This window comes from Cornus florida, unplaced genomic scaffold (assembly GCF_030987335.1).
Source record: "Cornus florida cultivar Cherokee Brave unplaced genomic scaffold, ASM3098733v1 CherokeeBrave_3.0.0_Hap2_Chr04, whole genome shotgun sequence".
Taxonomy (NCBI): domain Eukaryota; kingdom Viridiplantae; phylum Streptophyta; class Magnoliopsida; order Cornales; family Cornaceae; genus Cornus; species Cornus florida.
Window position 1 is genome coordinate 89392215 of NW_026775574.1, and position 15212 is coordinate 89407426.

A 15212-nucleotide genomic window follows, 5' to 3' on the forward strand; every position below is an offset into this window, starting at 1 on the left:
CAATAATTCCTTTTGTTCATGCTGATATTTTTTTGTTGTTAAATAAGCTTATATCTTTGTCTTTAGAGCCATTAGTTATTGAACTTATTTTCTATTGATCAATCTCTACCTCTTTATGAAGCGTTCTGTGCTTCATATACCCCTTCAATATGTTTTTCAGTATGATATTTTTAATTGAAACTTCTAATCTAAGTACTGGTTCATATATGCTCTGACTTTTACATAAGAGAAATTGAAAGAAAGCTTCTAATATAGCATGTCCATCAAAGTGAGTTCATATATATTTCGAACTCAGTTTTCTCACATTTTATAGCATACTCGTTTTAATAAAAGTTGAACCTCCTAATTTGAGAACTTTCTGTTTCTTCTTAAATCTAAAAACTCTAGTGTTAAATGATCTCTCTATTCTTTTGATGGATCGATCATTAGCTTTGCCAAGTTTAACTGAAATTGTCAACTACCATTGTACACAATGTGTAAATCCAGCAAGTCAGTTTATCTCATTCTTTGGTATCTTACTCAGTTAATAAACAATCAAACCTCATTAATCTAATTACCAGTTGTATCAACATTGACTCTTTCGGTCTCTTCCTGCTTATAAAATTTAGATCTTCCTGTTCTTTAGATGGATAGATTCCAAATCGTGCCCAGTTGCTGAATGCTAATTTGTCAAACGAACACTTATATCCTTCTATGTGATGTGTGAATTTGTGAATGTTCTAATTCTTTTAGATATGTGAAATTCAAGGAGAGCTTGTATTATAATTATAATATATATATATCAACTGAGTTGCTACATTTATCCAACTACTAGCTCAGTTGTTGAGATAATGGTGACAACTACTAACACTCCATATGTAATATGATGGTTATCAGTTCATCCCAATTGCTGTTTCCTGCTTAACAAGTAACTGAATGGAGGGTGAGTGAATGATCCATTGAGATATGAGTCAGAAACCGCCTTGTACATTGCTTCAGTGAGGTGAACTCCATCCCAATTGATGTACTGAGAAGGGTTCTCGCAGGAGCTCGAGGCCGGTGAGCCACACGCAGCAAACACATCAAAATTTAATGGCCTGCCACCAGATCCACAGCAAGCTTTGAAGAGCTCTTGGAAACCAAATCTTCCTGGATTCTTCATGATCGTGTGGTAGACGTTCCAGTAATCAGCATAGACGATTACAGCATGAGGAAACTGTTTCCTGAGTTCTTGCAGCTTGGATTGGAGGATGGTGTTGTGGCTGGAACTCTGCCTGTTTGCGCTCCCCACGCACCCAATCTCGTCTCTGTCGTCTTCAGGAGCGATTACCATGGCGAGTGGTAGACACCCCATTGTGGGCAGACCTTGGACAACAATGTACTTTGCACCCTTTGTCAACAATACCTATGAATCAATCAATACAAATACACTTGATATGTCATGAATTCATAGTTGACTTAGAACTGTGGATCTGCATTGGCGGGAAAGCATAGATAACTTATTTGTTTGGGTAAATCACAGACTTTTTTAGAATTGGTCGGGTCAAATAGCAATGATTCGAAGCACTTCTTTTTACACTATTTCAGAAACCTGAGGACTCAATCATATGGATATGTAAAATACAGGATTTCCAATCCTAGCAGGAAAAGGAGGAAAATGGATACTCAATTTAAAATGAGTAAACAGAATTCTATACTCGATCTCATAGATACATATAGAATTATGTGGAAAGCACCCATTTGCCCCATTAGAGAAGATATTGCTAATAAAAGAGAAGACAATTGAGTGCAGTGATTACCTGTAAAAAGCCGGCAATGCTCTTCATGGCAAGTCGTTGAATGGTGGTGTCTGACACAGTCGATCCAAGAGTATACGAGTAGTCATTGGCTCCGATCTCACCAACCCAGACCAATGCATTGTCAAAAGCTGCCCTGCACTTGGGAGTTGGGGTATTCCTGTACATCCCTGAGCCTCCAGGAACTTGTTGAACCAATTGAGCTGGGTTTGAAGTGACACAGGAGTGATGTCAAGACTAAGGTTGTTCCTAACAAAGAAACTATGTCGTATGGCCGTAGATCCTGCAACCGCAAAGTTCACACCGTTTGATGTGTCTGCCGTTTGGTCACAATAAGGAGGCATGTATGGCAAGGACAGTGCTTGTGATACAAAGTCGATCACAAGCCGTCCATCAAAGTACCGATTGGTGGGGCGGTGAAAGAATGTGCAGTAGCCTGTAGTAGATCTCCTATCTGAAAGAGAACCAACCCAGTCAGCATCTGTAAAACCTTCCACCCTGAGATGACCATTTGATTTATATAGTAACCCAAAACTTGGAGCTTACTTGAAATATCGGATAATCCGAAGAATAGCAATCCAATGTGGCATTCTAGGAGCTCCAATGAATTGACTTACAACACTAATTGCATATGAAATATCAGGTCGGGTGATAGTGAGATAAATTAATTTCCCAACAAGGTGATGAAATCTACCCAGGTTATTAAATAGATCACCCTCATCAGACACAAGTTTAGTATTTGAATCCATAGGAACATCAACTGAACAACCACCCAACATACTTGTTTTTTCTAATAAGTCCAACACATATTTTCGTTGAGATAAACTTATACCCTTCTTGGATCGGCAACTTCAATACCCAAGAAATACTTAAGTTTACCCAAGTCTTTGGTGTAGAATTGATTTTTCAAAAACAACTTCAACTTAGCAATGCTTTCAGAATCATCACATGTGATCACAATATCATCTACATACACCACAAGAAAAATGAAGCCAGCTTTAATGCGTTAGTGAAATACCGAATGATCGGTCTGGCATCTGTTAAGACCAAATTCTAATGCTGCCTCAGAGAATTTTCCAAACCAAGCCCGTGAAGATTGTTTCAATCCATACAGGGCCTTTTTGAGGCGACAAACAATGTGACGATACTCCCCCTGAGCAACAAACCCAGATGGTTGCTCCATATTAACTTCTTCAACCAAGTCACCATGCAAGAAGACATTTTTGACATCTAATTGAAACAACGGCCAGTTACAATTGGCAGCAATGGAAATAAGTACTTGAATAGAAGAAATCTTAGCAACAGGGGAAAATGTCTCATCGTAATCAACACCATAAGTCTGAGTGTACCCTTTTGCCACTAAACGAGCCTTCAACCACTCAATAGACTTGTCGTGAAGGTATTTAACAGTGTAGACCCACTTACAACCAACCGTTTTGGAGCCCGGAGGTAAGGGAACAAGATCCCAAGTCCGATTATGGTGAAGGGCATCCATTTCATCAACCATAGCTTTGCGCCAATCCAAATTAAAAAGAGCATCCTGCAAAGTCTTGGGAACAAAAGTAGCAGACATTTTGAATAAAAAACAAGATAAAGAGGATGAAACATTATGGTAGGAGACAAAGTTAGAAATGGGATGTGCAATAACACACGATCGAGTACCCTTACGGAGAGTAATAGGCAAATCCATATCGAATTGAAAAAGCAAATTACAAAAGTTCGAATTGAAAAAACAAATTACAATCTAGAAGGAAGTATAATATATTTCAGATCCATAAAAGAAGACCACTGTATCAAAACTCAGAGAAGAAAGAACCATCACAAAAATTTTGCACAGAATGTGTCAATTGACTGACTCATATTTTGCAAGGATACATATATATATATATATATATATAGATCCGAGAAGTAAAAGACGATCAAAATTAGGATTTTACCTGAAAAGATCGAATCTAAAATGAGAACCGATGTGGTCCAACAATATGATTTATTATTACGCAAGATTTATTTGAGGATTCAGATAAAATAAAAAGGTGTATATTGCAATTTTGATCCATTTAAGATGCGTTTGAATCCATTTGACTTATTGTTTCACGAACATTGGCAAACATTTTTTAGGGATAAAAACAAATTAAAATGGTTAAAGAAAATAAAAATAAGAAGCAAGTTCATTGAAAAAACATTTATCTGGAAAAAGAAAAAGAAAAAAAAGAGAGAAGAACCATTGATAGAATCAAAGAAATAATAGAACAAAGTAAAACACATGTTCAAAACACAGAGCCAATTAAAAATATGCACCGAGAGTTTATGTTCAAAGTTTATTTTTGGAGGTTCCAGCTTTAAAGAAAAGTGTTTGTAATTCAAATTTATTTCCATATAAAAAATAATAAAAAAAAAAGAGAACAATTTCGTTTTTTTTAAGATAAACTAGAGTGACACATGTTTGCCCCATTAAAAAATAATTATTATCAGACCATTACTTGTTTCTAATATAATAGACACATAATAGACAAAATTAAAAAATATACAGTAACTACCAAGTAAATGGATCTCTCGTCCTCAATTTCATAGACTTGATTAGGCAAAGGCAACTATAATCGGTGATACTCAGACAGATCACAGACTTGATTAGGCAAAAGCTACCATGTAAATGGATCACTCCCTTCATGCAAAACGTCTGATCCTTGAATGGAATCTACCTGCTGTCGTTCAACAGACCACCACCGGTGACACCGATCGTTTCAATTAGGGTTGGGCTGTGCCCTAATTTGCTTCTCACCAGGATAAAAATATCTATAAACTACTTGCCTTTCTAGTAATGCCATGGCCTTAGATGGCATTGTGTTTGAGGTATTAAAAATGCTACTCTGAGCCTGGAAGCCAGTAGTTTCTTAAATTTGCTGAATTTTTAATTAGATAATCTCGTCATTCTCTCGCATGACATGGATATCGGTATGTGTCCGTTATAGTACCTTTGTGTCTATAAAAAACGAATGAAGGGACAAATATATACCTTTAAACATGAGAGTTCCAAGTGAATTGCTACTGTCTAACAGGTAGCATGTAGGCATTTGTTCCCTAGGGGTGTCCCTCAAAAACAATGAAGGGACAAATACCTTAGAACATGAACGATCTAAATGAATCTAAGCTTCACTACAACAAAGTTCGAATGATTTAATTTGATTAATTCGTTGCTGCGGACCGCTATATTCATGTAATATATATTTATATTGGGATGACTGAAAAAAAATTGAAGTTATACATATAGAGACGGAAAATTGAAGAATAGATTATTATATTGGGATGACTGAAAAAAATTGAAGTTACATCAAAGAATTATAGGATTACTAAAGCTGCTCCAAGTTTGGTTCGGAAGTTCTCGGCACGCTTTCTTGCTATTTTTTTCTCCTTGGTCTCCCTGAACTCCCATGGAGTTCCTATTAGAATCGGTTTGTGAGAATCAAAAGTAATCTTCTCAAGCATGACGGCGTTCTTGATTAAATACATAGCAAGTTCAACATCATTTGTACGCCCAACAAACCCAATTAATTCCACCACCTTAAGATACTGATGGGGCCGAGACGCAAAACTTCGTCGTATTTTTTTCAGATCTTGCTTGTATAATTCCAACTGTAACAAGGAGGAATGGAGTCATACAGTGACATATACACTTAAGTAGATCATTAGCATACAAAACCAAAATACCAAGCATCAAATCGTAACTCAGGACAAGTTAGAATCATGGCATTGCTAGACTGAATAGAATATAGCCAAAACGAAACGTTCTACGGGCTGCATTGAGATTGAACATATTATGTTATATATATGATTCAACAGTCAAATATTTTGTCTTAGCAACTATAAAATTCATCAAGCATTTAAGAAATAAAATCAAGAAAAGTTTAATTGCTTAGTAATGACAACATGATTACATTAGTATTCCATGCGTTACAAAGACACAAAATGAAAAAAGCATAGAAGAAGACAGAATACAGCGTTAGAGATGAATTCACGCTGTTTTGAAAAGGGTCCTAAAGTAATTGAACAATCATTAGAATAAAGCAAGACATGTAAAACTCTCGGGCAATAAATAATAAATATTAAATCAACATCGGAACAACATAATGATATATATTCATTAACAAAATTATTGATCAATCAGGAGAATAGAGCAAGCTAAACATTGTAAGAGCATTTTTCCTATTACTGGTAAAATTATAATTTGTAATAGCAATAAAGAAGCAATTACTTAGGAAAATTGAAATCTTTTAAGCCGAAGTACAAATGAATCAATGTTTCCAATTGAAATTTCAATTTGAAAAGCAAAAAACCTCACATTTTTAGAAATACTCGATGTAAAGTAAGACTCATTACCTGTAACACAAATTTACTCAAGAAAGGGCACGCCTCTATCAGGGGAGCAAAAACAAGAAGACTTTGATGATCACTTACTCTAATAATTATCAACTCTAGTTGCTTGAGCTTATTAAAGACCGGAAATTTAGCAAACTCGATATTATTCTGAATAAACCAAAGAAAAAGTAGTAAATCAGTACAAATTGATAATTATGTTAAAAAATGAATAAAACAAAAATTAAGGGGAGGAGATAAAAAGAATTAGTTAAACTAACTAACCTCAATGGAGGTCATGTCCAACGTAAGGCTCTCTAGCTGAGAAAGATAGCTTGAAATATCGAAAAAGTTGTTCTTAATTAGATAATTGCAGTACTCACCCCCAATATACAGTTCAACAAGCTCCTTGACCGTCTTAAATGGCTGGCTTATTTTTGGTCCAAAATACTTAAATGACACTAGATTCATAGCTGAAATTTCAATACTTTTCACATTGGAGCAGTAAATTATCTCCAAGCGCTTCAATTTGAGTGAGTGATATGGAACTTTCAGATTGACCAGACATTCAGATTTTTTCACAGACAATTGCTCCAAAAATGGGCAGTTAGTTAAGAAGTCCTCAAGAACTTGTCCAGTTACCTTCACGTCTGTGAGTAGGAGATTGGTCAGCGAGTTGAACCTAGTAAACCCAAGGGACAATGAATGCAGGTGATCTGTAATTCGGTCCGTGTCAGGAAAATTGTAACGCTCCTTGATTTCCCCACTTTCATAAAAGTCTAACTCAAGTCTTTTAACTCTCTTTTCTATTGCAAAATTAACCCAGTTGTCAATATCAAATTTATTACTGTCATCAAGATCAAATTGAACTCTGAATTAATCTAAACTTGGACCATTGTACGAGTTCAAGACTTGATTAACCCAACTCAAATACAAAGGCTTTTCTACTTCAAGTTGCTTATCACCCAGTAGAATTCCCTTTTGTATATGTGAAGCATCAAAGTTCAAAGCAGTAATGTAAGTCCACATATATCTCCATCTCTTTGACAGGAGACTAGTTCTTCCCGCTCCCTTCATCGTCAATAGTGACAATATTGAAACAAGTACAACATCAGGAAGTCCGCTATTATGATCCTCCAAACACAACCCTCCTTTATCATCCTTCTCACTACTCCAAGTAAAGTGAAAAAAAAAAAAAAAAAAAAAAAAAAAAAAAGTGCGTAATAACAGAAACAACACGGTGCTGCTGAATTTTTGTAACAAAACGTCTTCATGTAAAAATTAAATAAACAGAGATATACAAATCCAGACACAAGTGAAAAGATGGTACCTTGCGTTTTTAGCACAACATATTGAGGCGTGTCCATTAGTTTTCTCCATGGGAATTGATTTTGCAGTTTTCTGGATAATTTATCGCATAAATCTGCAGAACCAAGAGATAGCAGGAGGAGAAGATGAAGAGATTAGAGATATAAAACAAATTTTGGTTGCTTTATTGCCAACAATTTTATATATACCAACTTGGAAAGTAATGTTAAATTGAGCCTGTAGCAACTTGGGAAAGTAATGTTAAATTGGGTTTGTACAACTTGGAAAGCAAATAAAGTCATAACCTTTTATTTTTTGTCTTAGTAGGATTAGGCAACTTGATACCGGATTAACCTTTAATTAATATATATATATATATATATACATACTCCGTATTTGATACAGGTTTAGGGCAACTTGATATTTGATAAAGACGTCGAGGCCCATTGATGGAGGTCCAATGTCATAAGCCCGGTCCAATTTTTTTTTTCAGGTCCAAGCCCTTTCTCTAGAGAAAAAAAAAAAAGGAAAAAGAAAATAGAATAATCACCGGTTTGCTACATGGGCATATTTGGAAGAAAAAAATTAATATTCAGGTTCATTAGTTTGAAGTTTCGCTTTATCAATAGATCTATTAGATCTAGCTAGTAGACTGAATATGATGACTTTTTCTTCATTAGAGGAAAGTACAAAAGACACTGCCATAGTTTCAAAAGTACAGTATTAGTGTTTGGTTCAATGTCTTATAAACAACTGTCGTGAAGTAAAAAATAAAAAATAATAATAATAATAAAACAAATAAATAAATAAAGACAAAGAAAATTCTCGATAAATAAAAACAAAGAAAATTCTCTTCAGAGAATTATACAGTAAAAGAAAGCTGGTTCTCTATAATAAAAAAATTAAAAAAAAAAAATGAAACTGTAAAAGAAAGTGTTGAAGAAATTACATAGATAACAACGTACGATATTTCGTATCTGAGAAGAAGGAAAAAAAGAAAATTTACCAAACAAATTTTGATGATGAAAGCAAAACTTACAAAATATTGTAGATTTGTATTACAGATCTTGTAAGTGTTGTGCCTTGAGACTTGAGAGAGACACGCAGTTGTGCGCGGGAACTGGGAATTCTAGGATTAGGGAACTTGATACCGGTTTAACCTATAGATTCACAAAACTTACAGATTTTGTATCGCATGCGCGGTGGAACTGAACAGCAGCAACATCTGACACGCCGATGTAGGCTTCTAGTTCAGGGTTAATTATTATGTCTCAACAACTTTACCAAACCAACGGTTGATGCTTTAAAATCTAACGACTGACATGAAACTTGATGTGTTGATACAAATAATCAACTATTTGGGCCTTGGTGAGTTGGGCCGAACTTATTATACTCATATAGGATTACACGTTTTAAAACTATAATGGATATCCGAATGGGCTTCCTTACGTGGTCTATTGGTCTTGCATTGTCCACCTAGTGATAGTGTGAAAAACAAAATAATTTCTAATTATGAAGGGTACTTATTGAATGTTTAGTAGTAATTAAATATAGGATTAAGCGTAAAAAAATTTCTGATATATAAAGTTTGTGCAAAAATAATTCATATTTTTTGAAAATATGCATTTCAATTCAAAAAATTTTAAAAAAGTGTAAATAAATCCTCTGACCACTTTTTGATCAAAATTCACATAAAATAAATTCAAAAATCCTATTTTGCCCTTTTCTTTTTCTATTATACCCTTCTCTCCTGCACTCCTCCTCCACCACCACCACCACCAAAGCCACATCAGATTCTTAAAACAATACACAAATTATTCTCACATAAATGAGTAAATTTATGTGGTTCATGTGTTCCAGTGTCCACTTTGGATCTGGTATCCCATGTATTTGTTGGGCAGTAAATATTTTACCCAATTCGAAACACTTACTACAAGAATTGATATGCAGTACCAATCACCAGAAGTACTGAGATACAGGTTCTTGTTTATTGAGTTATTACTTCTATATAACTTTAACTTTTTCTTTTTTCCTTCTGTGTTTTGGTAAATAACTATGTATACATATAGTAGCAAGGAAATGGATACAAACTTGTCCGTTAGAATCTAAAATGACAAAACTGAAAACTCCAATTGGAGAAGGATACAACACTGAATTTACCCCTCCATTAGGGATTTTGAGTTGATGGGCGAGGTCTTATGAACCATGCTATGAGATCGCAGTTGGAAATCTTTTATCTTGGAAGAGAGGAGCTTGGATGTAACAGAAAACAGAATATTGTTGACGACAAAGGAAAAAGTCGAATTCATTTTTTTTGAAATTAAAGTATGTTGTTCGTTCAAGTCAAATACATAAAGGTAGACAGACAGTGGCTCGAAGGGTAAGCTTAGATATGGAGTACCAATAACCAAGAGAGAGGAAATAAGAAAAGAATAAATTATCTAAAATTTTTACATTGCCTAATTTTTTTTTAATATTATTTTATTTATATTAAAGAGGGTATTAATGTCTTTTTATATGAACAAGGGGGTAATTGCACCAAATTAATAGTATAAGGGAGTTTTATAATACACAGGGATTGTTTTGCACTATATCGAAAGTAGAGGGGAGTTTTTTGTATTTAATCCTTAAATATAAATTTGTAAATTAATTTGCCAAATTTCCTCAAAATAAAAAGGGTTAATTACAATGACACTCCTGAGGTTTGTCATATTGATAATCATATATAAGTTAGACATTTTTTTAATAATGACATCGACTATCAAAAATTGAATCAAAACCGCCTCTTAAAAGATGTGAAAAGTCAAGATTACCCTTCAATATTTTATTAATTTAAATGGTTAAATATTAGAAATCCTAAATGACGTTTTTACCCTGACACTCTCCCTCTCTTACCTCTCACTTTTCCATCAGAAACCTAACCCAACTCCCTTTCTCTCTATTTTCTCTCTCTATCTGTAATTGATAGTATATAAAATATATATATGTTATACATGTATAATATTCTGAACATAGACACCACCACAGCCGCTGGTCCTCGACCACCACCACCACAACCGCCGATCCTCGACCACCACCACCACCACCACCATAACCGCCGGTCCTCCACAACAGAAAAAACAGAGGCAACGAATAACAACCATGGCCTCTCAAACCCTAACCCTAATCAAACCCACGGCCTCTCCCTCAAACCCACCACCAAATCCCTAGACCTCTTTGCGCTTAAATCCCTTACCATTGTTGCCGCCATCACCACCAAGAAAGCCGTCGCCATTGAAACCTCGGAATCTGGCCGCGGCATCGATGTTGGGCACATCCCTGTGATGACCATGCGCTTCTTCGGATCTTTCTCGAGCTTAGGGGCGAAGGATGTGGTGGAGTCAGCACCGCCGTTGTGGCCACCGTTTCGATCTAGGAGGTATGTGTATGTGTGTGTGTGTGGGGGGGGGGGGGGGGTTGGGTGGGTGGGTGTGTGTGTGTATGTGTGTTGAAGATTCGGGTTTTGGACAAGTGGTGGTGATTTGGGTGAGAAGGCTTCACGGTGGTGGAGTCGGCGCCGACGGCAATGGCCACCATTATATGTATGTATGTTGAAGGTTTGGTGTGTGTGTGTGTGTTGAAGATTCCGGTTTTGATTAATTAAAGTGGTGATTTTAGGTGAGAGAGCTTCACGGTGGTGATAGAGTAACCACTGTATGACTGGTAATAGATGGTATTGGGATTGGATTTTTTATTTTTATAAATATTATACAAGGATAACAAGGTAATTTCATTATTTAAATTGGTCAATTTATAAGTCAAAGGACAATAATGTCAATTCATTACATGTCAGAGGTGGCAAGTGACCATTGGGGTGTATTTGTTAACTTTTTCAAACTTGAGGGATGTCATTGTTCAAAAAGGGCATAACTTATATATGACTATCAATATGATAAACCTTCTCAAGGGGTGTCATTGTAATTAACCCAAATAAAAAACAGAAGGCATAAAGTTTACTTCATCAATGAAACTATAAATAATAAATAGGTTATCTTAAATTTTGTAAACATATCTAGTCTTTACAATATTATTAGAAGTTGGTAAAGTAACTCAAATGGCCAAATAATATTTTAAAACATTCTCCTTCTGTCTCAAAAAAAAAAAAAAGTTCCAAATTTTCATTTTTTTTTTTCACATTTCTATTTTAACCTTCTTACATTGAAATTATAAAAGGTATACATCACATCACTATGGACCCACCATGGATAAATTTGATAATTCATTCACTATCAATATGATAACAAATTACTAAAAGTCGTCATCTTAAGAAGTTAGATTCCCAACAACAGCCTATACCCTAGATTTAAAGTGTGCTACATGAATTTAATGCGGTTAATAAATAAATAAAAGCAATAAAAAAAAATTTCTTTGATAACATTTTTTAATTATATCCAAAAACTTTTATATTAGATATTTGCAATAGTCACCCCAATATACAAATCAAGGGGGCTTGGCATTCTTAAATTGAAAGTTTATTTTTGGTCCAAAATACTTAAATGATAGGAGATTCATTGTAGAAATCTCAATACTTTCCACATTAAAGCAATAAATTAAGTATCTCCAAGCACTTCAATGTTAGTGTTAGATCAGGAACCTTCAGATTTATGAGACCGTCGAAGTGTTGTATAGACAAATGTTCCAAAAATGGACAATCCAAAGAATGATCTCAATTGTGTAATTGTAATAGATGCGGGCCATTCAAGTATAGCCTTGATATTCTTTTCAGATAGCCGAGTTGCTAAATGTTCGAGCATTATCCAATAGCCTAGTTGGTATAACAGTTTCCCAAGTAGGTATGCCCATGTTTGAAGCTCCCTACCTAATTTGCTAAGATTTAAAAAAAAAATTAAATTAATAAAAATTCATGAATGTTCTAACTCTTTTATATATGAGAAAATCAATAAGATCTTCTACTAAATAGTATATAATTTATACATATCAACTTTGTTGCTACATTTTTCCAGCAACTACTAACACTACATATCTAATATAACGGTAATCAGTTCATCCTGATTTATGTTTCCTGCTTAACAAGTAACTGAATGGAGGGTGACTGAATGTTCCATTGAGAAGTGAGTCAGAAACAAAGTTGTACATTTTTTTTTTCCCTAGTTTACAAAGTTGTGTGCATTGCTGCTGTGAGATGAACTCCATCCTAATTGGTCACGGTAAGGCAAATATGGCAAGGACAGTGCTTGTGATACAAAGTCGATCACAAGCTGTCCATCAGAGTACTGGTTGGTGGGGTGGTGAAAGAATGTGTAGCCATAAGGAAGGTTTGATACGAAGGAGAAAGAGCTTGGGCTGGTGGTTGAACCCGTGTTGCCGGTGTCAGTATACGTGTCCCTGAATGCATAGATCTGCTTAAAGGGACGTGGAGGATTTCCAGTTGCAGAAGCCAAAAGAAAGGTGAGGATGAAAATGGAGGTCAATGTGATTATGAGGTGAACATGGGAAGAGGCCATTTTTTTCTCAAGGCCTTAACTTTGCCATATTCCTTGTGGCTTTTATAAATCCAACCATTACTCACAATGAGCAAGTATGTCATTTACTATCTTCAGTTAAGTGCAATTAGTTAGGTTTTGTCTATATGTGGATGTAATTCATTCGCTTTAGATCTCCGACATTGAACAGAACGACGGCCAAACCTTTGGCGAAAAACAAATTCGACCTTGATCTCGATTTTGATTTGTACAAGAACAACACAGATGCAATCACAACCACAATCTCAGTTTCCCATTGTTTCGTACCGCTCTGATACCATGTTCAAACTCATGAGAGAGAGAGAAAAAGAGATTGATTGTGTGTATTTCATATATTGCTAACCCTAAGCCTACAGTGGCTTATATAAAGATACAGACTAAGCTAATTACATAATGACAGATACAGACTAAGCTAATTACATAATGACCTTACCAACTATATGTAATTATATAATGACCCAAAATATTCTAACACTCCCCCTTAAGTTAGAGAATATATATTAAATAATCCCAACTTGGAACAGATAGTTCTTAACCGGTTATGACCCAATGCTTTGGTAACATATCAGGTAATTGTTCTTCTGATCGGTTGATCAATTATACATCAACCTTCGCAATAGCACGAATCATTGTAAAATAGGGCTATTGGTCGGGTAAGTCGAACCACTGGGACTGCGCTAGTCTAAAGCAACCTAAATGTCTAAAATCATTCTTAGGATGATAAGGTGTAATAAAGAGTTGTTGATTGTTTGTCACTTATACTATGAATTGAAATATGCATTAATGATAAAATTGTAACAAATTTAAAAAGAGAGATCTAGGTAGAGAAGACTAAGGAGATGAATTCACACTACACCCTAAGTACATGCTAGATTAAGTCTAAATTGGGGATGGACAATATATGCAATGGTCAAGAAATACATGACAACACTTAGTTACCATATATTTGTTAAGAGATCCATTAAATTGGCACAAGAATGATCCTTCAAAAGCTAACACATTGAACTACCTAAACTAGGATGTAGAGTCAAATATATTATCTTAAACTAAAGACCATCAAGCATTTAAGCAAATGACAAAGCACATGAAGTAGGAAACTAGCATAACCCATCAAAGGAAGTTCCTAAGCAATGGACTATCCATTTTTCTATCAACATGCCTTGAAAACATTTCATAGTTTTCTCCCCATTGTCACCATGAGAATACAAGCAATAAGATTAATGTAAGAATCATCAAGTCAAGCTAAATAACTTACATCAATCATTTAAACATAATAGAGTTCATTACAAGAAGTAATATGCTCTAAACTATGAAAAGACCAAAATCTATACATTAAAATCCCCAAAATAGAACCTAATCTAGAACATGAACAACAAGGGGAGGCTTCATCGCCTCCCTAGATAGAGTTTAGTTACCCATTGATGCACTAGAGGAAGGAGGAAGCTTGAAGAAAGACTCCATTTTCGTGCTCCTTCCTTTGCTTCAAGAACACACCTCTTTTTTTGCTCTCTTCTCCTCCTCTATCTTGTAAAAATGCCCCCTTCATGATATGTGTGGCCTCCCTCTCTTATCTTCTAGAGATAAGCCTCTAAAAAACCCCCCACCAACCAACATCTCCAACCAACCATTAAAGAGGGAAATTAGAATTAAGGAACCCAAGATGCAAGTGGCTAAAAATGGGCCATTTCCGGATGCAATTCTGCCCTAATTTCGAGCACTCGAAATAAGGGCTCGAGCACTCGAAATTGGAGCAGAATGCTCCATTCTTACCTTGCTCTGCCCGGACCTACTTTGGTAAAATAGCCATAACTTTGCGTTCCAAACTCCAAATGATAAAATGTTTGAAGATTTGGAAAGCTAATTCAGAGCTCTAAAAACTTTATGTTTTGGTGGAGATCCAATTCTCAAGTCTGGTTTGTCGAAATTGAAGAGCAAGGCAGAAATTCATTGCTGCCAAGCAGTTCTGAGCACCTATGATAAGAAGATCATAACTCTCTGCTCCGAACTCCGAATGACAAACCACTTGAAGATTTGGAAAGCTAATTCAGAGCTCTAAATATGTCATGTTATGATAGAAGTCCAGTTCTCAAGTTTTCAAGATCAAAATGGCGAGCAAAGTTCAGGATCCACTGCTGCCAGAAATTCAGCCTTGTGCCTTTTGATGGCCAAAACTCCACAAAGCCTTGATTTTGCTCCTTTTTTAGCAAATGGAATTGAAAATATATACATACACACAAATGAAGATAATCTACTTAAA

At 35.3% G+C, this 15212-nt stretch overlaps 1 pseudogene; it reads right to left on the reverse strand.

The window, feature by feature from the left end:
• Positions 1 to 757: 757 nt before the first annotated feature.
• On the reverse strand, positions 758 to 12937 carry LOC132305313 (GDSL esterase/lipase At3g48460-like; annotated as a pseudogene).
• Positions 12938 to 15212: the final 2275 nt, after the last annotated feature.